Source organism: Drosophila albomicans, unplaced genomic scaffold (genome assembly GCF_009650485.2).
Source record: "Drosophila albomicans strain 15112-1751.03 unplaced genomic scaffold, ASM965048v2 utg000354l_pilon, whole genome shotgun sequence".
Taxonomy (NCBI): Eukaryota; Metazoa; Arthropoda; class Insecta; order Diptera; family Drosophilidae; genus Drosophila; species Drosophila albomicans.
Window position 1 is genome coordinate 1 of NW_026263632.1, and position 12,403 is coordinate 12,403.

Genomic DNA, 12,403 nt, shown 5'->3' on the forward strand with positions numbered 1-12,403 from the left:
TTTTGCTTACCAATAAATATATACAACTAACGGCATATACTAAATAAATGCATATTTTAAAATACGCAGTATTTTTGTAAACACATATATACCTTTGTATTCTTATTTTGCTAATATGATGACGTTCCTTTTGCTACCAAATATAATACTATATAACTAATCATACATAAATACGCAAGTATTTACACATATAGCATTAATTAAATATAAGTTTTATTATAATATAACGTAATGTATATACATAGATATACTTACTATGCATATAGTATGCCACTATATTATAATGGCGTTCCTTGATAAATATTTATAACGCATACAAATATGCATATTTAAAATTACACAATGTATATTTTGTACACATAGATATATTATTATTTATATATATATGCTTCTTAATGCGTACACAATATATATATTCCTTACGAATCGTCAAGCAAGGTAAGCTTCAGTAGATCGCAGTATGCAGCTGCTCACGCATTACAACACTTGCCCTGTTATAAAGTCGTCTTACAAATTGATTCAAGCTTTGTCATTGTATTAAATAATGTTTAATATAATAACTAGCGCGACCAGTGATCGAAGATCCTCCAATTTACTATGTTATATGTAACATTGGCATCACCATCCATCGTCGATCTATTAAATGAATAATAACTTTTAATGGTTTAGGAAGCCATACAATGCGAATTGCCCACTTATTTATCATTGCAGTCCAGCACGATATACGACTTAGAGGCGTTCAGGCATAATCCAACGACGTAGCGTATACCACTGTTCGCTCGAACAAGTATTGTGCATCTTGGTCCGTAACCTGCGGTTCTCTCGTACTACGCAGGAATGCTGTCGCAACAACGTTTGGTATTAGTAGGGTAAACTAACTGTCTCACGACGGTATCTAAAAGGTCAGCTCCGTTCCTTGCATGGTGAACAATCCAAACGCTTGGTGAATTTTGCTTCACAATGATAGGAAGAGCCGACTCGAAGATCAAAAAGCGACGTCGCTATGAACGCTGGCCCACAGCCAGTTATCCCTATGGTAACTTTTGACACCTCTTGTTAAAAACTCTTTAAGAAAAGGATCGATAGGCCGAGCTTTTGCTGTCCCTGTGTGTACTGAACACCGAGATCAAGTCAGCATTTGGCCTTTTTGCTCTATGTGTGTTTCTGTCCGCACTGAGTGGCCTTGGACACTCCGTTATTATTTGGCCGAGATGTACCGCGCCCAGTCAAACTCCTACCTGCTATGTCCTTGAATTGGATCATACCTGAGTTAATTGGCAGTTTATATAATATACTCAATATACTTGTAATAATTAAACACAGTAAATGAGCACTCTCTCATTAATGATTTTGTTTGCGATTATATAACAATCTCGTGATACTTGATTCAGAAGCTTGCATCAAAACACAATCCATAGATATATAATAAATATGTCCGGGTCATAAATGTCTAGAAATGATACTTCCATTTTAGATCAGTAAGTATAGTGAACAATAAGCATAAGTGATCACATTTCATTGTCGATACTAAAACCGATTTAATATCTCCTTATTCTACACATCTTTATGTCTCCTTACACTGCCAGTTAGAAGGTAAGCTCAAAAGGGTCTTCTTCCGCCGCTTATTATTACCTTAGCCCACGTTCCTTATATGTGGTTTTCGCTAGATAGTAGATTAGGGACATATAAAATTCCGGTGTTTACGTGTCGCACTGTCACAATGACTTATCACGACGGTGTGCCCAGAAGCACAGGGATCAATTTAAGCATGGATCAGCGCCTGGGCCTCACCGGGTTCACCGCAGGTGACAGATGTTACAGAGTTGTGGACTTGCACTTTCTCCTCTTAAAGTGTGGGGAGCGAGGCCCGCCTAAAACCTCTGCCGATCTGTGTTCACGGGCCACCGGTTGTCATACGCACTCGGTTATTCAAACGTCGAGCACTCCGCGCTCTCCGCATTTGAATTATAAACGCACAGCCACCACGATGCTCCCGAAGGGCACAACCCGTGTCCAGGACGGACGCAAAAGTCCGCCAGCACCTGGCTCCCGTTGGTACCATTGAAGACTTCCGGTCAGCTTACTCGTACCACAAGGGTACTACCAATTTAACTCCAACAGTTAGCGTTGGTGACGCACTCGAGAATCGCTGCGTACATAAGGGACGAGGATCCATCAGTGAGTAATATCTAAGACCGTCATCCACACGGAATGCAAGATTCATTTGACTGTTTAGCGGACGGACAGCCAAAAAGTATACGTTTTAGCGATCTATATTGAATAGAGGATAAATATCTAGTATGTGTAATCTCTCCCACCAACCTATACGGTGATGCGTTTTAGCAGCCCAACAACCCAGACATTTGATCCGTTTAGATCGCTATCATCGACAGCAGGGATAAGTGTGAGAAAATTCTAAAGACCCGCCAACTCACACGGGTGATGCAGTCAGTTTAACCCTTCAGCTCGGAATCTGCCGTATGGGTGAGAGGACCCATGTGCTGACCTCCTACACTAACAATTGCCACGAACGCTTGTTGAACAGAGCATTGCAAATGTTGCAATAGCTGCATCCTCTCCTGTGTCGCCCGCCCAACGAAAACCCTGCCAGACGCATGCGCGTATTCGAGATCTCGCAAGTCCATCGAGGTGACGCATATCTGCATGGATATGGGGCATACAAACGTGCAGCGGCATCTATTCTATCCGCACACCGCATAGACATGGCAGCGTTCCGCTTTAGACGTCTCTCATGATAGAAATGCATTCAGGCCATTCCCATGGCTGTCAGCAGGAATCTCAGCACGTAGGCTGAAACTGAGAAGTCTCGCTGCTGAAGCGAACCAGCATCGGGATAAAAAAGATGAGTCACCGCGCCGGTCTCATCGACCATTATCCATCTGCTTTGCCACTCCTGCAGCACACGGTCGTCGCGCATCGCCATCTCTGCTTGTGATCAAGACCCGACAGATTCTTGACCACAGCCAGTCGCTCTCCTCCAGCGGGTGATCGCGCTGATTTGAAATGATTGCCAATTTCTTGGCAGCCAGATCAAACGGGGAACACCAGCAAGAACTTGCAGTGCCACAGTGGACACTGTACGGCACACCAGTAGTATGAATCAAGAAGGTATATTAGCCTTTAGGCAAGGACCAGGTAGTGCGCGCTTTGGATCCTGGATCTTATTCTGGCTTCATCGCTATCGTCGGTGATACCACACTGAGGTGCACGAAATAGCGAGCACAAGGCACCATGAGTCGAGATGTACATGTCTCGCTTGGCACGGGAACTGATCCCAGTCGACCCGTAGTACGCGTGCAAAACACCAACGACTCCGCTCAGCGATCACGTGAAAGACGCGATATGCGGGTTGAAATTCACCGCTGCGCGACCGTTGAGTGCCAGATAACCGGTATTTGTCAACGTAGGGCAGGCTTGCTCCAGCAACCGACCCCGGATGCCGAATTTAGCGATATTGCTTATCACCAACATCAGCCGTCTCTGGTGAGACGGACACGCTACTCTGTGTTCCCCAAGCTCCTACGATGGACAATGTACTCCGCTCTTTCGACTCCAGTCGTTTCGGGAGTTTCCTCAACGAGAAGTAGCAAGTCGTCTGCATACCGCGCTCAGTTTGCACAAAGGCTCAAGCGCCGAGAAGCACATCCACATGAGGTCACAATGAATGGACACTGATGGAGCTACTGTGGGACAACCTCGGTCACCACAACGAATAGCTTCCTTGTATCTGCTGACGATGCACGCAATCCTGCCAGAGAAGAAGCTTCGCCACAAGCTGGGTCTTTTCTCGCAAGCCTGAGTCGATGCAGCCGCGTAGCATAGCAGCACCACTCACGATTGGTCAATGCTCCTTTGAAATTCCACCGAAGATTGCGAGTACATATCTTGCCGGAGCTGGCGTTCGACAGTACTCTTCACAGTGTCTCTGCAGGCATCCTCCACACAGCGGTCCAGGTGAACCCATATTCATTGCTATCCTGCAGCCTCTGGAGGCATGTCCTTCATTCAATGGTACATGACATTTGTTTAAACCAGTGATAACCCTGAGCATCGGTACTAAGACTGTTAGCAGACATTTTACCACGATAGCAGAGCCCGGATCGCTCCTGTCTTATCGGCCCTTGAGATGGCACATACATTAATATCAGCGCTGGGAGCGTATTCCATCTCAGAAGGGAAATGTACTTCGGTGCATACTAACAGCGGGAATACAAAGCTGAGTAAGATGCTGCGGAATAAGCACGATCACCTAAACTCTTTACAGATCACTCCAGTGATTGAGCCGATCCATGCAGCGAGCGTCTGCTCCGTAGCCTGGCGACACAAGCACTCACTTACCTCTCGTGTGCAGAGTGTTGGGAAGCACATCTGGGGATAGGCAATCGGTGAGCATTTCGATCTCCGCAACGCGAGGGAAAAGTTACGGAGGAGCACTTTCCACAGTCGTGGCCATGTTACGACTGGCTCGCGCATTTACCCGAAGGCAGCCCAGCTGCGGAATTCCGTTTGTGACTCGGCATCCTGTAGACATGGCCCGGGGTCATTTCCCCGGATTATCTCCAAACGAAGCGACGCCAGTTCGTCCTCTTTGCGACAGAATAAGCTTCTTGTACTGGACCCACGGAATCCGCAGGTGTAGCAAGTCGCCTGATTCGATCGTGCCACGACGAGAGCATTCTGTAGCCCGCCTCAGTCTCCTGACCTCTCGGCGCTTCGTACATGAGGTTGGCATCCCACCAGACCACTTCCGACGGCTTCGGCTGCCTGGGTTCCAAATACTGGTCGCATACACTGTGCACAGTGCACGCGTCTGCATGACACTGGTCATCAATGGATCTCCGTGTAGTCTGCGGCGGAATTCTCAAGCTTGCTACAAGTCACCACGGAACGACTGCACTCGTGCATTGGAGAAGGTTCAGGACGGAACAGGAGCATATCGCTCTCACATGTGTCCTCTGGTGTCTCGCATGTCACCGTCAACACAATTCTTTGTATGTGGTCATGAGGTCCACTCGTCACTCTCCAAGTCATATGCGGCCACATAAGCGCTGCTTCGTTGCATCGTGACGTCGATATCACTCTGTCGCGGTGCATTACGACGTATAGCAAACTCTGACCTGCATTTAGCACCGCCGGCTCGGGATTCGAGAATCCATTTCGGTCAGCAAGCTCACCCTTCGGCGGTTCAAGTCGCCACGAGCACGCTCGAGCGATTTGCTGAACCACAAGGGGACACTGCAGGTCGCATCCAAGCAAATAACTGCCAGATTGCTACCCGAGTTTAAGTAGTAGTAGCACGGCATCTAGATACGTCGGAGTAAGGTTTCCAAATCGTGTTGTATTGGCAGTACACGGTAGCTCAGGAAGATTGAGCTAAATCTTCCAGTGTGACTATCACCGCATGACGCCAAAGTCCGTGATGAGCGACTCAATAGTGGATACAGATGATATCCGGTGTCCAAAAGATGGCAGCATTCAACGCGATCAGCAAACACCCGCATCCCGGCTGAATGCCCGTAATCGTGTCTTTTGTCGCGTATGGTGTCCTGCACCAAGCGAACATGTGGCGGGCAGTCTCGCACGAGTTTGCAAACTCAACGGTACGGTCGCTCGCCACAAGTAGCTTGGATTAAGCTACACATTTTAATGCGTAGTTGCACCTTTCTAAGACCGCACCATATTGATTGGGCACGTCTCCGACAGCATGTAATGCCGGAGGGAAGCCTGAAACGGCAGTTTCGCAGTCACCGGCTAGCACATTTCAACGCTACATGCCGCTGCCGATGGCGGCATACTTCGTTTTTCATCGCATTGTGACACCTTGGGTCGATCCCACACACGATGACACGCGTATGTCGGACAGCGACCATACAGCGGAGGGAAACCACTTGATAGTTAGACCCGTCCGTCTTACAAGCACGCTCGCCTTTTCGCACATTCTAGTGCAGATTGATTCTGACACCGTCTGACCGACATCGGCTTCGCGCCATATGCACCATCTTCTGAAGCCGACGGCGAAGACTCCTCCTTGAAGTGGTTCTCATAGACTCGTCCATGAGACTTCCGGTAGAAATCGTGTGTCCAGTCGAACACGGTGACTTTCACCTCACTCACGGTTGCGCTCAACCTCCAGACCGACCTCGTTGAACTTCCGTTGGCCACACTTTTTGATTCCACTTCTGACGGGTACGAATGAGGCGCCACCGCGCTTCAATTCACGGATTTCGTGAACCAACGCCAGAGCTGGAGAACTTGCTCATTAACCTTATCGGCTAAATCTCCTGCCGACCACTGTCGGTCCTGCTCGTCACCACAGCCGACCACGTTTCCGGCTTTCTGCGCTGAGGAGCATTTCGAGGTGCGGCAATCGGGAGCACGCCGGAGACAGCTCTGGTGCCAGACCACTCGTACTTGGGCCGAAAGGGCGCAGGCAGCTGGTTGGCACACGAACCTTCGTTCTCCAAAACGGCGTTTCGCACAACTAGCGCGGGTCACCAGCTCGCCAAGCCGGCAGTTCCTCCAAACTGGGATGGCCGATTCCGGCGCCTCCAGCGCGACAGCACAGCGGACCTCACTCGTCTGGTCTACACCCGCCAGCCTAGCCCAATTACGGCATCAGACCTTTCTTCACCACTGGCAGCAACAAAAATTACGCAGGAGCTGGACAGGAGCCCCGCTATCGGCGCGATAGCCTCACCCGTGAGCGTAAGCGGGGCGGCATAGCAGAGCAACTCCATCGGCGACTCCAGCGGCGGTCCAGCAGCGTGGCCAGCGCGGCTCCAGCGGCGGATCCAGTGCGACATCGTGACGGCTGCTCCATCGGCGTGGTCCAATGAATGAGGACAGCCAGCGCTTGGCAGAGAGGCATCGTCGGCTCGCAACAATGATGGGGCGACTTACAGCCCTATCGCGCCCGTCTGCTTTTTTCTCTTTCACTTTTGGGCGATCCTCTTGAATGGACATTTCAGACTCGCTACACACATCGACATTTCGCGCATTATTGTTCATCACAACAACCGAAGAGAATACTGCAAGCAGTAAAACCCAAGCATGCAACCAGTACACTTGTGGGCAGCAGTGTACTCAGTGTAGGTCCAAATTACAAGCTTTTGTCCGTGAGCAAAACTGTGTGCTTCTCACTTTCTTATTTTCTTCTTCTTCTTTTATTGCCTATTCATGAAAAAATAGAGTAGGACTAGAACTAGAACTAGCACTAGAATAGACTAGAACTAGTAGACTTTTCACGCACTGGTTTAATTTCCACAAAAGAAATTAAATTTCTCGAAAATCTAGTGTCACTGATCCACTATTTTCTATCCAAATTATTGCGTTTAGGTTCCGACGGGACACACTAAATTCCGTCTTGTCGCACTTGTTTTTATTCGTGTTACGCATTTTCGTACCGGGCGCACGGGACACGTCTGCTCATTCGGGAAGTTCGTCGCAACGATAGAATATGTAGGACAGTTAGATCGCGTTACCATTCATGCGCGTCACTAATTTATGACGAGGCATTTTGGCTATAAAATGTAGTAGAAATGAATTTGCCACACAACAATGCATATATAATGCACGTCGTATGATGTTTTCCTTTACTTTGTACAAATAGATGTTGGCCCAAGTGTGTTGATTTTCAATAGAGAAAGTAAACTCGGTGCTAACTCCACTCCTTGCGATATCCAGTACTGAACATGAACGTCTTAAAGCCGCAGACTCGCCATCTACCACCCTGGTACTGCATAATATTGCTATCACCAGCGTTAAGACTCCAGTGTCTCAGTCGTTTTACGACCATAGCTCAGATGCCTCCAGTTTACGTAGCAGAAACGATTTTATGTACCTCTGTGCCGATAATCCCGAACAGAGCCGTTCGTACGTCCTGTCTGTCGTATAGATCTCAACCTTACTCTGATGAGCTTGGTCAAGATCAAGTCGTCAGTCACAACCTAGCGTCGATCATATAGTCTGATCTGTTCGAAACACCATCCAGGTCCGGCTATATATCCTGTTCTCTCCCTGCAGACTGGTTAGCAATGACAGAGTAGCCTCTCGTCTCAAGTCCCGCTGGAGATAATAGCTACACTGTTGTGTCTAGCCACCCGCCTCCCATGGTAGGGGGGGCGATGACACTTCTGCAGAATGTGGTTTAGAGATATAGTTACTCGGAGATCACCCGCGCTTACTGGAATGAGAACTTTGACATCAGAGGCACTGCCTCTCCACATTGGCAACACCGCATAGGGCATCACAATCCGCTTTGTTTAATTCCGACAGTTCGGAAAACCGCGTGTCTAGTTGCATTTATCTGCAGTTGATCCGTTCATGATAAGCTTTATAATTTAACAAACGCGGCTGGGTGCGCAATGTAATTCACCGGTTGCGGAGATTCCACAATTGGGCTTCACGAGACTAAACTACCAAACAAGACTACCATAAATGATGAAATCTATTTACCCAGAACGAGCACATAAACATTGTTATTGTTTCCCAACAGCCCGACTATCTCTCTTCAGAGCCAACCTTATCCGAAGTACGGATCTAATTTTGCGACTTCCCTTACCTACATTATTCTATCACTAGAGACTCTCACCTTGTGGAGACCAGCTGCGGATATTGGTACGGCCTGTGAGGAAGTTTGCGCTGTGTCCCCGACCATAATTTTCAAGGTCGAGGAGAAAATATCGACACAACAGTATATGTCATGCTCTTCTAGGCATCTCCATATCTCTCTGCGAAAGACTTCCATGTAGTACGGCCTATAAAACAGAAAAGAAAACTCTTCGATATCTCCGACGGCTCTCTTTATGTCGTTCCTGTTGCCAGATGAGCACGAGCCTATTTTAACAAACGGTACTCAACAGGTTACGGAATTGGAACCGTATTCCCTTCGTTCAAAATTATTCAAGTTTTTTAATTATGACAAAATATAAATTTTAGTTACTTTTTTTTACTTGAAAATTTTCGGCTTCGCCTTGAACTTTAGGACCGACTAACTCGTGATCAACCACTGTTCACACGAAACCCTTCTCCACTTCAGTCCTCCAGGTCTCATTCGATTAATTTGCTACTACCACCAAGATCTGTACCAATGACGGCTCCATGCAGGCTTACGCCAAAACACTTTATAAGCACACCATTGTACCTTCCTACTCACTAAAGTTTTCAAAATTTATATATACAAGTAATATATCATCTACTTAGCGGTAATGTATAGGTATACAACTTAAGCGCCATCCATTTTTAAGGCTAGTTGCTTCGGCAGCGTGAGTGTTACACACTCCTTAGCGGATTTCGACTTCCATGATCACCGTCCTGCTGTTTTAAGCAAACCAACGCCTTTCATGGTTTCTGAATGAGTTGTTAATTTGGGCACCGTAACATTACGTTTGGTTATCCCACAGCGCCAGTTCGATCTTACCAAAAGTGGCCCACTGGGCACATTATATCATTAACCTTAAACTTCATATCAAGAGAAAAGTTAAGGTTAACTTACCCATTTAAAGTTTGAGAATAGGTTAAGATCGTTTCGACCCTAAGGCCTCTAATCATTCGCTTTACCAGATAAGATTATTTTATACAACACAGTTAAATGCACCAGCTATCCTGATTGGAACTTCGGAAGGAACCACTACTAGATGGTTCGATTGGGTCTTTCGCCCCTATAACTCAATTCTGACAATCGATTTGCACGTCAGAACTGTTTCGGTCTTCCATCAGGGTTTTCCCCTGACTTCAACCTGATCAAGTATAGTTCACCATCTTTCGGGTCACAGCATATATGCTCAAGGTACGTTCCAGTAGAGGCATAAATAATATAAATATTATTATACATAACTATATAGAACGCCCGGGATTGCGTTAATCAAACTATAAATAGTTAAAAAACTAATCCAATAATAGTCAAGTTAATTACGCTATTAGGTTTATATCCAATAACTTGCACAATATGTTAGACTCCTTGGTCCGTGTTTCAAGACGGGTCCCGAAAGGTATCCTGAATCTTTCGCATTGTTATCATACAAGTGACTCCTTATAATAAACATAAAATCAATGATAATCATGCCATTATATAATTCCGAAAAATTAACGCACTGTACTCATATAATCTATCAGCACTTTATCAAATTTTTGAAATTTATTTTATGTTAAAATGCAAGCACTCTAATTAAATAAACTCTTATCAAAATTGTTGATAAATTCCATACATGCTAATAGATTACAATGTCCTTATATGGAAAAAATGCACACTATCGTTATAATATTGATTAAATATTACAATTCTAATGATGAATTTCCATAACGGATATTCAGGTTCATCGGGCTTAACCTCTAAGCAGTTTCACGTACTATTTAACTCTCTATTCAGAGTTCTTTTCAACTTTCCCTTCACGGTACTTGTTTACTATCGGTCTCATGGTTATATTTAGTTTTAGATGGAGTTTACCACCCACTTATCAAGCAACACGACTCTTTGGAAACATCATCTAATAATCATTAACGTTATACGGGCTGGCACCTCTATGGGTAAATGGCCTCATTTAAGAAGGACTTAAATCGTTAATTTCTCATACTAGAATATTGACGTTCCATACACTGCATCTCACATTTGCCATATAGACAAAGTGACTTAGTGCTGAACTGATTTCTTTTCGCTCGCGCCGCTACTAAGAAAATCCTTGTTAGTTTTCTTTTCCTCCCTAATAAATATGCTTAAATTCAGGGGTAGTCCCATATGAGTTGAGGTTGTTTAATTACACTTATAGACAATTCTCTGCCTATTTTGAATATACTATTTTTTTTCTTGAAGGTCCATAATTTCACAAAAATTATTCTTTATACCATATCGTTAATAAGAGGCAATTCTAGTTATAAAAATAATATATTTTATGCTAGACATTCCTCATATTATTTGAAATGAATAAAGATACATATAATTCTTCAAATTTCTCATGCAACAGAGTTTTAGTATTTTCATTTATTAATTCATATTATGAATATTTAAAGCGAGAACTTTTAGATTCACACTTATATTATCCAATCCAATAATACAATGTGCTTAAAATTCCCGAAAAATTTAAACAACTTATTTAGCATAGTCTTACAACCCTAACCATATGTAGTCCAAGCAGCACTAAAAAATTAATTTTAAAGTACATAACAGCATGGACTGCGATATGCGTTCAAAATGTCGATGTTCATGTGTCTGCAGTTCACACGATGACGCACAGTTTGCTGCGTTCTTCATCGACCCATGAGCCGAGTGATCCACCGCTTAGAGTGATACAATTTTTTTTTATTTCATTACGTCAAGAGATTTTATTGAAAGAAATTAAAATACACCAGTTTACTGGCATATATCATTCCTTCAATAAAATTTTTTTTTTTATACCTAAATAAATGTTGCGAAATGTCTTAGTTTTACATAATCGATAATAATAAGATATATGCAAGTATATTTAGCTAATTTTATTTATTATGAGTCAACATATGTAAAGCGTTAACCTGCAACAGGTACAACATTGTTTTTCTTAGGTGTTAGAACCAATGTATGCGCACTGGAATGCACAATACATTTTGCAACGCATGTATATTATGGTACATATACACGCAGTTTTTTATTTTATCCAAAACACATAAAAACACTCTTAATACAGTATATAATAATAATAATACATGACAAACGGTTTTTAGCTAATTTAAATATATTATATGTTGCATAATTGTATCTCATATGATTGAATAAATATTTATATTTATTAGTTACATATTTATTAAATATGCCATTCCCTAAAAGAGAAAAACCAAATTTAATTATATTAACGGTTAGATGCATTAAAACAATATATGATCCTCGCAGGTTCACCTACGGAAACCTTGTTACGACTTTTACTTCCTCATAAAATCAATCAAAGTTCGGTCAACTTTGCGAAACAACCGCAACACACAAGCGTCACAGTGATCACGTCCGGAGACCTCACTAAATAATTCAATCGGTAGTAGCGACGGGCGGTGTGCACAAAGGCAGGGACGTAATCAATGCGAGTTATGACTCACACTTACTGGGAATTCAAGTTCATGTGAACAGTTTCAGTTACAATCCCAAGCATGAAAGTGTTTCAGCGGTTTACCCGACCTCTCGGTCTAGGAATACACGTTGATACTTTCATTGTAGCGCGCGTGCAGCCCAGGACATCTAAGGGCATCACAGACCTTGTTATTGCTCAATCTCATTATTGCTAGACGCAATTTGTCCATTTAGAAGCTGTGTCCTTATAATGGACCAAACCAACAGGTACGGCTCCACTTATATAAACACATTCAACACAAGAAACATTTTACTGCCACAATGAATGAAGGCTATATAAGCTCAACACCATAATCC

The 12,403-nt window shown here is 44.1% G+C and overlaps 1 pseudogene; it reads right to left on the bottom strand.

The window, feature by feature from the left end:
- Window positions 1-11,147: 11,147 nt before the first annotated feature.
- Window positions 11,148-11,301, bottom strand: LOC117577216 (5.8S ribosomal RNA; annotated as a pseudogene).
- Window positions 11,302-12,403: the final 1,102 nt, after the last annotated feature.